This window comes from Ambystoma mexicanum, chromosome 1q, assembly GCF_040938575.1.
Source record: "Ambystoma mexicanum isolate Mex_15411 chromosome 1q, UKY_AmexF1_1, whole genome shotgun sequence".
NCBI classification, from domain to species: domain Eukaryota; kingdom Metazoa; phylum Chordata; class Amphibia; order Caudata; family Ambystomatidae; genus Ambystoma; species Ambystoma mexicanum.
In genome coordinates, this window is record NC_090922.1 from 1523891499 (window position 1) to 1523904433 (window position 12935).

Here is a 12935-nt window from a genome sequence, read left to right on the forward strand (position 1 = left end):
TTTTTGGTACTTGGCCCTACATAGGCGGCGGGGCGGGGGTACTTGTCAGATATTCTGTGGGCTCTGACTCAGCCAGCTCAGTTATCTGTTTATGACACTGCCTCTGTCACAGTAAGCCCGAAGAGCCATGAGTAGCCCCCACATGGCTTAAGAGACAAGTAGACTCCGTTGAGTTCTCTGGTGCATGGCAGACACTGTGTGGGGTCTTCAAAATGTGTGTGTATACATGGTCTGACTAACTATGATCTATATGTAGAGATCCCCCGGACCCCTGCACACTGCTAAAGGCTGGAAAAGCAAGTCTATAATTTAGAACAAGTAATTAATTTTATGGTAAAATGTAAGTAAGTGTTAGTCATAGGGATGCATAAATGTACAAATATAAGTTAATTCAGGTCAGTAAGTAAAATTTAAATTTCAAATACTGAATTAATATAGATCTCTATTTTTCAATGATCCAGACAAGTAACCTAACATAAAAGGCTTTGTGTTTCGGGAATCCGTTACTTCTTCAGGAGTCGTTTCTTGAATCTGTAAAGAATATAAGGACATTCACGAAGATATTTAATTAATAAATATTTAATAATGATCTAGTAATTCAAGGATAGACAATTAATGAACTATATTGCGTTGGCACATTTTATTCAAAGCAAAAAAAAAAAATTACACTCGGCCAAATATGGTCAAGTCAAGTGTAGTAAATACAAACTACGTCACTGAATCAATGGAAGTTGTTCCAACATATTCATAGTTGCAGTGGATCCAAAGGCGCGAGGGCTTCTTCTTGCTAGAATGATTAATTGATGCGCAGACATGGGTAAACTGAAAAGAATGTAAGGTATTCAAATAGCGGGAACAATAGTACAAAAGCCTGTAGGGGGACAAGGGCGTGGGTGTTGGCGGCTGCCGGTGGAGTCATTACCCTGCTATTGTCAGTATCCCTGTTGTCTGCCATTGAGCTGTGGAGCCCCGCCTCCAACAAGATGCCGAAACCCATAAACCAGCTGATCTCCCCTGCGAGGGAAGAGCCTGCGGGGGCTAAGGGGTGGGGGACAAGGGTGCAGGTGTTAGTCCCTGTAGTGTGTTCACGCTCTGCAGCCTAACGCGACATCCGAGGTTCCATCTGCTTGTTGGTAACTGTCCGCTGATGGGAGCAGTTCCCTCACAAGGAGTCGATTAGACGCAGGAATTTGAATAACGGACACTGGGCCTCATTACAAGGTTGCTAGTACATACTGGCAACCTCGTCTTACCGTTTCCACCGCCTGTGCTACCAGGATAGCACATCTGGCTGAGGAACAGTAAGTTCCCATTCCAGGACTCCACGGCAATGGGAACCCCGAAGCACCTCACCATTAGTAATGGTGCTGGTGCGTCAGTGAAAAACCTGCTGGTAGGGGCCAGCACTACATGCAGGTCAGGCCTGCTGTTTGTACAGTGCCCCTACCAGCCGACTCAAAGTGAGCCGTTCCGGAAAAGGTGCCGCTAAAGTTACCAGTACCTTTACAGACCGGCTCACTTATAATGAGGTCCTCTGTATGGAAATCCCGGAGTAGGCTGCGAGAAACCATGCGAAAGCCTTGTGAGCGAAGGCTGCTAACTTTATTTAAACATTAACCTCTTTCAAATTGTGATTACTGACTGCCGCTTCAGCTGACCCCAGAAGGACGGTTGTGCACATCGCAAAGCTAACTTCAAACCTTGCAGCAGCGTCTGTCCCTAATTCACAACACAAATTCTGCTGGAAAAAAGGAAAATCCAGCAGTAGATACATTGCGTTCCATATGCAACACAAAGGTTAATTCAGTAAATCCCCATAATGCCCTCGGGAGATGGCTTTTTCACTCATTAGTGAAATTACTAATTTCCTAGAATCATTTGGAGCCCCAGTCAGCATGGACCCCTGGCGAGGGGGTACTGTTGCCCACAACACTGTTGCCCTTAATGAATCGGGTAAAAATCACACACTTACTGAATGAAGGCATGGGAACTGTGCTGCAGCCAATGAGCGTGGATGTTCCCCAAAGGACGGCTGTAGGGGGGACATAGCTCGAAACCCTGTGACCTTTACCCCCACCACCAGTATTATGTCCATGACTCTGGCAGCTCCTGTTGTTTCTCTCCCCCCCCCAGTTACCCACAATTGTAATATGCTCCCCACCATCAGTTGTGCACCTTGTAGGGGGGGTGACTTAACACAAATCAAGATGCCCGCTTCCATTGACATCCCCCTGTTATATAGGATTTACCATCTGTGCACAGGGGTCCTCCAACAGGCCACTGATGGGCAAAGAAACTGAGGGGACTTAAAAACAAAATGGGACACGTGCAACTGAGGACACAGGTTTTGCAATTGGAGGCACTCGGTGACCCTTTGTCCGACAAAGGACCTTTTGCCTTTTGATCCCCGTGTGTTCAAGTGGCAAACTGCACATTGAACCAGGCCGAAGTGGGAGGCGCAGCGTCTAATATTTGTAAATGCAGTACCGTGTTGGCCGAAATGTTGATTCTTAAAAACATAGTCTTATCCCTGATTTGAATTGCTTGGAAGGAGCATGAGCAAGGAGTCGTTGACGATTGGGCAGGGGGTGGAATGATGGCCTTAGCTCTGCCAGTGGAAGCCGGTTTATCCATCCCTAATATAAGCCCCAACAAACCTACAGATAAGGGGTGGAATGGCCACTTTTACTCCCTAAAAATCGGCAAATACAACAAAAAATAGGAAACGGATACATAGAACCTTGTGCCCACGCTTTCACCCATGCAGCTCAATGGATAGCACTCGTTGTACCACAGAAGGAAACTATTACTGTAGCTGTTTTTTGGAATTGAAAAAATCACTAAACCACAAAGGGGAGGAAATTTGGAAAAAATGCTGAGGTTAAGAGAAGCATTTTGGATCTGCAATTTGGACAGTTGCCATACAGGACTCAATTCGGACAATGAATTAATACACCTGCTATAATGATTATGTATTGTTCAGCCTTTAATCTGTATATGTAAATTGTAAATATAAATTGTTAATGTGGGTTGTAAACACTTAATATATAACTCGTAACAATCGTCTGAATTACAGATAAGTAAAAGATGGAAGTAGTATATCACTACTAAAAATGTCCTTATCAGTAAAAGGACATTATGTCATTAGCGACAATATTTTCTTATGTAGCAGTCATGACTAGGAACAAAAATAGTTAGTAAAATAGAGCACCTTTCCCAAACCAAAATGGCGCCCAAACGTGATCACGCAACGCAGCATATCACGTGAATTGAAATTAGCCATAGGATCCATTATGCTCACACGTTTGCTAGCGTGAGTGAAAACGAAACGAAGTTAGAAAGTGCTGCATGAATTAATCTCATTCTCAAGAAAGGAGGAGCGGTCAGGTGATTGAAGCTATCACATGACCGCTACACCGACCATATAAAGAACGGCAGGAAAACCAACGGATACATCAGGTTATCAGGCCATAAGAAGAACGCTGAAGAGCAGAATTTGAAAATATCTACCAAAAATTAAGGTAAGCTTAGGATCTGATTAGATATTTGGCATTGATTGATTAGGGGCAAGCCGCACAACATTAGCTAATTGAAGTGTCCATCTTTTCCTAGCCCAGAGTGTGCAATTTTCAAATTGGAACTACCTCATAGAAATTAAGATGTTCAAATCAAATGAACAAGATTGAGAGAAAATTGTAAGTGAGTATATAAGCTTTATATTAGTGTCTGCAACTCATACAAAAGGACATTATGCTGAAAAGGTTTTGTTTTTTTCTTTATTTTTTAGATCCAATTTTGAAAAACAATTGTATAACGAACAAATATGGAATTCATTTCTTAGTTCTTCCCTCCTGAAGATCTGTCTGAAACCTAAGACAGTGAAACACGTGTAGAGGGCACAAAAAATTGGATCTCTAAGTGAAAAATAAACTGAGCTGAGGGCGCAAGCTATTTGGTTTTTGCCTTTTTTTTAATTTAAAGACAACATTACTATATTTAATTTATAGCTTGATCAGCTTCAAGCTTAAAACCAACAAATGCTGCCCAGCAAATTTAGAAAACAATATAAAAAATATCAACCACTGGCTCGCCAAGGAATTGCGTAAAAGCTGAACATAAGGGGCCAATTGGACCTGGACGTTTTGTATATTACTGGAGCTGCCAGTCCAAAAAAAGTAAACGCATACCTTTTTAATGTGTATGCATGATTAGATGCAAAGAAATGACAAAAATATTTCTTCCAGTTAAAAACATATATTTTTACCCGCTTATAAAATACTCCTATTGGGAATTGGACTTACATTTGTTCTCCATAAAAAAAAAAATATATATATATTATTTGACTCCCAAATTTTAAAAATGGGAAGTCAAATACTCCCACTTCCAAATATCTTGCGCACTGAGCCCCAACAAAATAAGTTCTATCTAGGTAGGCAGAGGTTCAAGCATGTGCTTTGAAGCCAGTAACCGCCTTCCGCCCATGTCATTGGGAGATGAGCCCTGTCAAACACATCTAGAAAACCGTACCCATAGTAGGAATACACACCAGCTTGCAACCCACCCTCTCTCCCCCTGCCGCTCTCCCACATCCCGGCCCTAAGTTGTCTAGGGGAATTATGTTGGGCAAGCTTTTCATATTTAGGATACATTTTCCTGACCTGTGTCAACCTATTGGGTAACATTGTCATAGCAATGATGAATCTTCCTGACCTGTGTCAACCCCGCAACACTTTACTTTACTGGTGGATTATTCTTCCCTTTACCTCAGTGAGGGGGAACCTTTTTCCACACTCGCAGAATCTTTACTCTTTTTATGGGTGTAATTTTTAAGACTCTCCATAGTCTTTTTAATTTGATCCTCTTTGACAACGTTTGGTATATACATTTTTATGGTTGCTGGGTTGCCCTTGGGGCTTCCTTTGTAACTTCCTCTGGCCAGCCTTGTGAGAACTACAGTTCCCAAGGGTATAAAGGATATTTGGATCCATTTTACATTTTATTAGGTGAGACCAGCCCCCTCCCCCACCTAATGGGGCGTGCTGGGGAGATACTGGGTATCCCCTTTCTCATTCTAAATGTAACATTTATGATACAAGGATAAACCTACCTTTAATGGTTGGTGACGGTGAACCTCTTTATTAATTTGGTACTCCTTTACCGGGGCTGTGAAAACGGCCCACGGTAAAGGCACACATGGGTGCTTATTTTACCAAAATAGCCCCTGCCCTCTTTTTTTTGCCATTTTAGTATTCCTGGTGCTTCCTTGTACTTCCCCCCCCCCGCCCCCCCCCCTCACCCCCCCCTTCACCCTCCTGACATCCAGGGTGGTAAGATGGGGAAAATCCTTTGTGTTCAAATCTTTAGAGGGTGACCTCGGTCAAGTTCGCCCAGGCACCAGAGTGTCAGTAAAGACAGGAAGTGAGGGAGGACACCAAACCTCTGCAGCCCTTTATCTTTCAGTTCAGCCTTACTGCAAGAATCCATTTCAAACTGGGAGGCTGGCTGTCCTGAAAGGACTGCCAACCCCCCAGGTTTGAATGTTGCATGGCTGTTTGGCTGGATTCCTTCATAAAAGTCTGATCCTGGAAGCTGGAGAGGGAGTGGAACACTGGAACCGAAGCCAAAGAGGATGATTAAGGAAATGCAGCTGAGGCGATTTCTAGCGACCGGAGAGCCTGCTGTGTAACTGGAGCCTGCTGTTACCCTTCCTTCCAATCGACCTGCGGATTTGAAAACGACAAGCCCGACCCAGAACCTGGTGAGACTAAATGGACTCAAGAAGAACTGTATTTTGAGCCATCCCATAACGTGCTGCAGCCTTGCAGGGCTGCAGTACCACAATACCCTTGAACCTCGAGCCATTTTCCGAATTCTGAATCTTGCTGAAACCTTGTGGGCATCCTGCTGGACCTCACAGAGACATGAATCAAATCTGAAAAGATCCCTCACCAGAGTGCTGAACCTTGCAGACAACGAGAATACAACCAGCTCCTGAAAGATGGCTTAAGCTACTCCCATGACGAGTGTCAACACACAGTAACTGTTGTAGAAAGCACTAAGCAAACAAGGGAAAGCAAAATGCCATTACACTTTAAGCAGAACACAATGTTATTGAAGGTAAGTAATTGACCCTATGACTATTTTGGCAATGCTCTAAGCAGTTTCAAGGGAGGCAGAACCCAGTGTTACAATTTGAGAAGAGCAGCAGCTATTTAAGGTAAGTAACCATATACTTTTAAGAAGGACTTCAAGCAACTCTGAATACCAGTATTAATTTCTTGGAAAGGCAAAGAAGATGAGGGGGAGGGGGTGAAGGTGGGTGAAGGTGTATTATGCCGCGTTGGCTCCTGATGCCCTCCCTGTACCCGAGGGGAACTCCCTCCAAATGAGATGCACCCGCTGAATACCACACCCAAGGGGGCTATCGGCTAGCTGCCTCACCTCCCTGGCCTCACAGAAAGGGCCTTCCCCCTCGGGGAGCAGGGACGATCTCCTAGGATTCGTCACATCTACCATAACGCTCTGTATAACTTCCATTGATAGTTTGGCTACACTTTGTGTCAAATACAGTGTTCACTTACTGGCCCGGCCTCTCGGAACACTTACTGCGGGTTGGTTCTGGAAATCCACCTCAACAGGCAGCCAGGTCACCTTCCAGTTCAGATAACAAGTGTGTGGCATGAAATGCTTTAGAAATATCACTCCTTCATAGTGGTGACATCTCCCATTTGGATGTGCGTAGTGGTCGTGCCCGATTTCTTTCATTCACTGTCTTTTCTTCCGAGCACTTACTTGCTTAGGCTGCTTTCCCTATTTCCCTTTTTTTATTGTTTAAAGCGCGGACATAGCTCAAGAGAAGCAGAGTGCTGTACAGAATATGGGTAGCCAACATTTGGGCTGCCATCTTTTACAGTAGTGTAGTACTGGGAGGTATGTGCGCCGGTTTGTGCGTCCATTGGAATTTATCCATGGTCAGGTGGTGTTGAAAGAGCCATGTTTTGGGAGACTTGCAAAATTGGAGAATTGTAGGTGCATTCCGAGCCGACCCTGGGATCGAGTTTCAGAGGGTGGGTGCATGACAAGAGAAAGATTGTTTGCTTGTCCTTTTTGCCGGCTAGTTGTGACTCACGCCAGTTGGTCGATTTTCTGTACGAGCAGTGTGTGCCACCAAATATGTGGGGCTTAGCCGCCAGATATGCTGGTGTGCTACTCATGACTGCTTTGGATATGATACATGCAGTCTTGAACAGTATCCTGGCTTAGAGTGGAAGCCAATGTAGTTTGCATAGGATGGGGCAATTTGGTCAAAGTTCTGTGCTCCCGTAATAAGACGTGCTGCAGCGTTGTGGACTGCCTTTAGGGGAGCCAAATGAGCCGCTGGGAACCCTGTCGGGAGAGCATTTACTCCTTCGATGTGCGAGACCAGAAGGGCATACATTACAGTCCAGAAGTCCTGTGGCGGGATGAAGGGTTTGATTTCTCAAAGGGTAGAGATTCTGAGCCAGGCTATTTGGGCCTTTTTGGCTGTGTGTTTCTGGAAGGGCCGATTGCTGTCAATGGTGAAGCCTCAGGATTTTGCTGAAGAGTGTGCAACAAATTCTTCTAGGCGCATATCATTGAGCCGTTGTTGGACACGTTGTGTTTTAGTGGGCAGACCGATGAGGACAAATTCAGTCTTGGATGGGTTTAGTTTGAGATAGGCAGTTGACATCCAGGACTGAATGATGGCTAGGTAACCGTGGAATAGAATGTTGTCCTACGCACTTTTCACTCTCGTTTACAACCGAGTATCGTCTGCGTATAGGTGGATGGCTATATTTGGATCTTTGAGGAGAGGGCTCAGAGTCTCCATGTCAAGTTTTAAAAAGGATTGGTGAGAGGATGGAGCTTTGGGGAACTCGGAAGAGACCTGAAATCGGTTAGAACGAAACAAGATAATCTGGACAGCCTTGTGTCTGCCTGAGAGGTAGGAGGTAAACCAATTCAGAACAGTGCCAGAAAATCCCATCCTGTCTGCAAGGAGGGAGAGAAGAATGCATTGGTCGACGGTGTTGAATGCAGCTGAAAGAATAAGGAGGATGAGGAGGCATGAGTCTCCCTTATTCATGATTTGTAGAGCATCCTCCACCATTTGTATGGTGGCTGTCTCGATGCTGCACTTTTGGTGGGACCCTGACTGATGGTCATTTAGGAGGTGGAGTTGTTTGATTCAGGCATTTTTTGGCAATAATCCGGAGGTTCGTAATTGCCTGTAGTTGGCCAGGTCATCTGCAGCTAGGGTTGGTTTTTTTCAAAAGAGGTGAAATGAGACCAGTCTTGATGGTGTCCAGGGAGATCCTTCTGCGAGGGAGGCATTTTATTTATTTATTATTGACCTTTATAAAGCGTGCATCAGCCCAGGGGCATCGTGGCGCTGTTATAGACATCATAATCATATGAGATGGAGGAGAAGTCACTGTACGTACCTAGTTGCAGAGCAGAGAGAGGATAGGAGTAGGGGGTCATGGGAGGGGTGTTAAAGAGAGTTGAGTTTGAGCTTTTTCCGGAAGGCTTTGTGGGAGGTCTTGGCTCTGACTGAGTTGGGTAGGCTGTCCACAGTTTCGGTGCTAGATGTGGGAAGCCAATCCCGCCTGCTTCGACTCTTTTGATAGGAGAGATGCACAGTTTATTGCCGTGGCAGGTTCTTTTTGGGCGAGATGAGGTGTCTCTGGATACTGTTTCAGATAGGTAGGGAGGGGCAGAGAGGCTTAAGCATTTGTGTTAGAGTGAGAGTCTTGAAGGTGATTCTCTCCCTTACAGGAAGCCAGTGGACATCTTGCCTGGCCTGCGTGATGTGGTCTCTTTTGAGTATTGCTAGGGCTGCTCTGAGAGAGTCTATTCAGTTTTTTTATTGGAGGTTCCAACTAGGAGAGCGTTGCAATAATCTTATTTAGTTCCAATGGTAGCTCTCCCAATTGATGGCCAGTTCTGGTTGGAGAGGAAAGGTTTGACTGCATCTATGAGCTTAGTGGTGTTTGCGGATGCCGAGGTGATAGCACTGACCTACCGAGTCATGGACAATGTGGAGTCTATGAAGACCCCAAGTGTCTTGACTGCTGGGGATACTGGGATGATGGAGCCGTCGATAGTGAAGTTGCAGTATTGTTGGCTAAGTTTCATTAGTGTTTCTTTATTCCCCATGATGATGATGATCTCAGTTTTATCACCGTTGAGACACAGCCCGTTTGCTGCAATCCAAGCTTGGATTGTAGTGTAGATTTGGAGGAGGGCTGCAGTGTCCTGTTAATGCCTGAGAGGGGTGAGAGGACCTGTGTTTGTTAGTTTTATTCACTTCTAATGCGCACCAGACCCGAAGGTAGACGGGCGCAGCAGTACAGAAAATGCGAAGCTTAAGTTACAGGGTAAGGTCAATAGTTGCATACTATGTACAAAATACAATATATCACAGATAGGAGGCAATTACAATTTGCACACAAAGTACATGCAAAATTTATACAAAATACAATAAAGACAATATATGTACAGGCACTAGATGGACGTTAGCTCATCGGCTGGGTGGGCAGAGTGAGGCGGTCCATAGAATCAAGGGAGAACAGGATACTGATGTGTATGTGCTAGGGTTGAGTGAGGATAAGAGTGCACCAATGGGCTAATCATTGGCCGACCTTAGCAGGTTGATGTAGTTGGTTCTGAATTTCGGAAAGGGCTGCTCCTCCCGTAGTGTGTATCTTCATAGTTGGTATAAGCTATGCCAAGAGTCTAGTCTGTCAAAGAGCGGTTTAGTGAACAGGTTATATAAGGTGGGGGCTGTGCAGGAACCTTGGGGAACTCTGCATTCGATGGTGGTGGAAGAAGCTGCATTTGCCTGGTCTGAACAGATATTCATGGTTCTGCATTCAAGGAAAGATGTGATCCATGAGGAGGCTATATTGGTGAAGTGAGCAGCATGAGTGAGGTGTGAGGTGAGGGTTTTGTGATCCACAAGGTCAGAAACGCCCGAGAGGTCCAGGAGTAGGAGGAGTGACTGTTTGCCTTTGTCCATGATTGTGGTTATTTTATTATTATATTTTTTTCAGGACCACAAGGGTGGTTTCAGTGGAGTGGCCTTTACGGAAACCTGATTGCCTTTTATCGAGGATAGGGTTGGCTTCTAGGAAATGTTAGATCTAGTTATGGGCTGCTTTATCGAAGATTTTGAGGGGGAAAGGGACATTGGTAATGGGGCGGTAGTTGTTAGGGAGGCGGGATCTAGGGACATTTTGTTTTAGAAGAGGGCGGACCCAAGCTTCTTTGAGGCTAGATGGGACAGTACAGGTTTTGAAGGAGACCTGCATGAAAGCCGTGATGAGGGGAGCCAAGGTGTCGGCACATTCTTTGATGATGTTGGGAGGACAGATGTCTCCTTTGCATGTTGGTTTAAGCTGTTGGAGGAGTTCAAGGACTTCAGATTCAGAGATGTCCTGAAATGAGAAGAAGGGGCAAGGGGGGCTGGGATGGGAAACTTGGCGGGAGAGGGTGGTCGATCTTTGGTAGGGCTTCGAATTGAGCTTGTATTTTCTCTTGAATTAATTCAATTTTGTTGAGCATAGTATCCTGTATGCTGGCACCATGCTTCATCCTTAATGATTTCATCGGGGCTGGCGGAGGGTGTGATGTGTTCCATTTTTAAAGATCTCATTTCCTTAGATTGTGAGTTGGCCTTGGAAATCCTAAGGTTGAGGGATTTTGACTTAGCTTTGAATATGGCTTGGGAGGCATTCTTTCTAAATTCTTCCTTGGTGGAAGCGCTAGGATTGGATTGCCAGTTGGTGAGGGCGTTGTGTTTGTGTGCGTAGGGTAAGTAGTTCATCCATGAACCAAGAGTTGGTGTACATGGATTTTTTTACTTTTTTGGATCAATTGGGGCTATGGTGTTGATAGCTCTGGTTGGGTGTTAGCATAGAGGTGCATAGGTGAGAGCTTTACTGGTTGGAATGGCAGGGATGGAAAATTGGATGCAGTTATGGTCTGGCCATGGGTGAGCAGAGCTGGAGATGAGTGCTGTAGAGCAGTTGTGGGCTGCGATCCAGTCGAGGGTGCGACCTTTGCTGTGGGGATGGCTAGTGATTTATTTGTAGGAATCCTAAATCTTTTAGTTCTTTGGCTAGGGCTGTGGCTGCTTTGTCCTTAGGATTGTTTAGGCCTAGATTAAGGTGTCTGAGTAGGATGGATTTGGAGGAGCCTTTGAGGTTGTTTCCCAGAATGTGAAGTAGCTGTCTTTGGAACTCTGGAGTTGTGCCAGGGGGCCGGTACAATAGGTGGATATTGATGGTACAGTTGGGGGACAGTGATAGTTTGGCGGAGAGAAGGTCGGAGCTCCCTTCCCAGTGGTGGTTGCAGAATCTGATGGACAATGCATCTCTGGTGATGAGTGCTTCGCCTCCTTCTTTGGATGTCGATCTATCTTGGCGGAGAATGTACTATCCGTCCAGGATGACTAGGGCAATGGCTGGACCGGACGCCTCGTGGAGCCATGTCTCAGTGATTGCCAGTAGGTCTAGGTCTTGCGTGATGATAAGGTTTTAATTTCCAGCGCATGGGCTGAGAGAGAGCGTACGTCTAATAGGGCACATTTAAGAGCAGATGGTGAACAGTTCTTTTTAGCACTGGTTGACGCGGGAGGCATGTTGGTGGATGGAGTGAGGTGGGCTCTCAGGGGGGAGGGCTTGTTGAGTTGATCTCCGTTAGGTTTCGAGGGTGAGTGCTGGAGGCAATTGGAGAGGTGTGGGGGTGACTTTATTTGTGAGGAGTGGGTGTCTACAATATTGGATGAGTGTTGTTTGCATAGGTGTGGTGAGTGCGGGAGCCCAGCTTGAGGTTCCTTCTGGAAATGGGAAGGCAAGGCAGTCAAAGTGTTGCAGTGCGGGACCTAAGCCTGGTGAGCCTGGATGCTGGGTGAGCCAGGGGGCAAAGTGTGGTGGAAGTGTTCCAATGGAGGGATTTGACCTCTGTGGACGTTGGGTGGGGTGTAGGAGGGGGAGCTTGAGTTGGAGACTACCATGATTGATTGGGTGAGGAGGTTCATGAAGGAGGCAGTGGTAAGCACTAGTAAGAGCAGGAAGTCTCTTGTGAGGGCGGAGAGGTGTGCTTTCTGATGGGCAGGTGAATCTAGTGAGTCCCTTGGGGAATACATTGGTGAGGCTGTGGCAGGGTGCTTGGTAAGAACTGGCGGGTGTATGCCCCAAGCCTGGATGCCTGGTAGAAGGCAGGAGTTGGGAGCATGCAGTGCAGGGATGCTGGCGAGGGCATACAATGCTGGAGGCTACCGGTATACAGACGTTGCATGAGGCAGACAGTGTAATTGGGGCACATGATGTAATAAGAGGTACATAGAGTACGAGTGGCATGAAATGCAGTTAGGTCACACAGTCCAAGGGGCCCTGGTCAATGGGGTGCGAGAGGCAGTTCATGTTAATGGCACACAGTCAGAGGGGCATAGACAGTATAGACAGTGGGGCCGCAGTATAAGATAACTATTTTAGAACGGGCCAACCGGGGCATTTATGATGCTGAGGAGCGCATTGAGTGCCAGGCCCGTTAATTGTTTGAGGTTTACGTTCCATCTCTTGGCTCATTCCATTTGCTTCTGTGACACACTTCTCCCACCTGCTCTCGATTAAAGGCAAATGGCTGCAACGTGTCCTTGATTGAGTTCGACACTCTTCCTTTCCAGTGCTCCCATCTTCTCAGGGCCCTTTAAGTTTCTGCTGCGGTGAGTAGCTTGCATTTAAAGTAAGAGGTTGTGGTGTTGGGCATTGTTTACGCTTTGTTAAATAGAAATGCTCTTACAACCTGACAAACTACACTAGTAATATATTAAATTCATAAATGTCCACTGTCTACCAACTTTTATTTCCTTCTGCAATCAATTGGCTCGTTTCTCTAACTCCCAAGTA

The 12935-nt window shown here is 45.8% G+C and overlaps 1 protein-coding gene across 1 annotated transcript in view; it reads left to right on the plus strand.

Moving 5' to 3' along the window:
* Positions 1-12935, plus strand: part of MED8 (mediator complex subunit 8) — a 79904-nt gene that overhangs the window by 10225 nt on the left and 56744 nt on the right. The window lies entirely within an intron of this gene.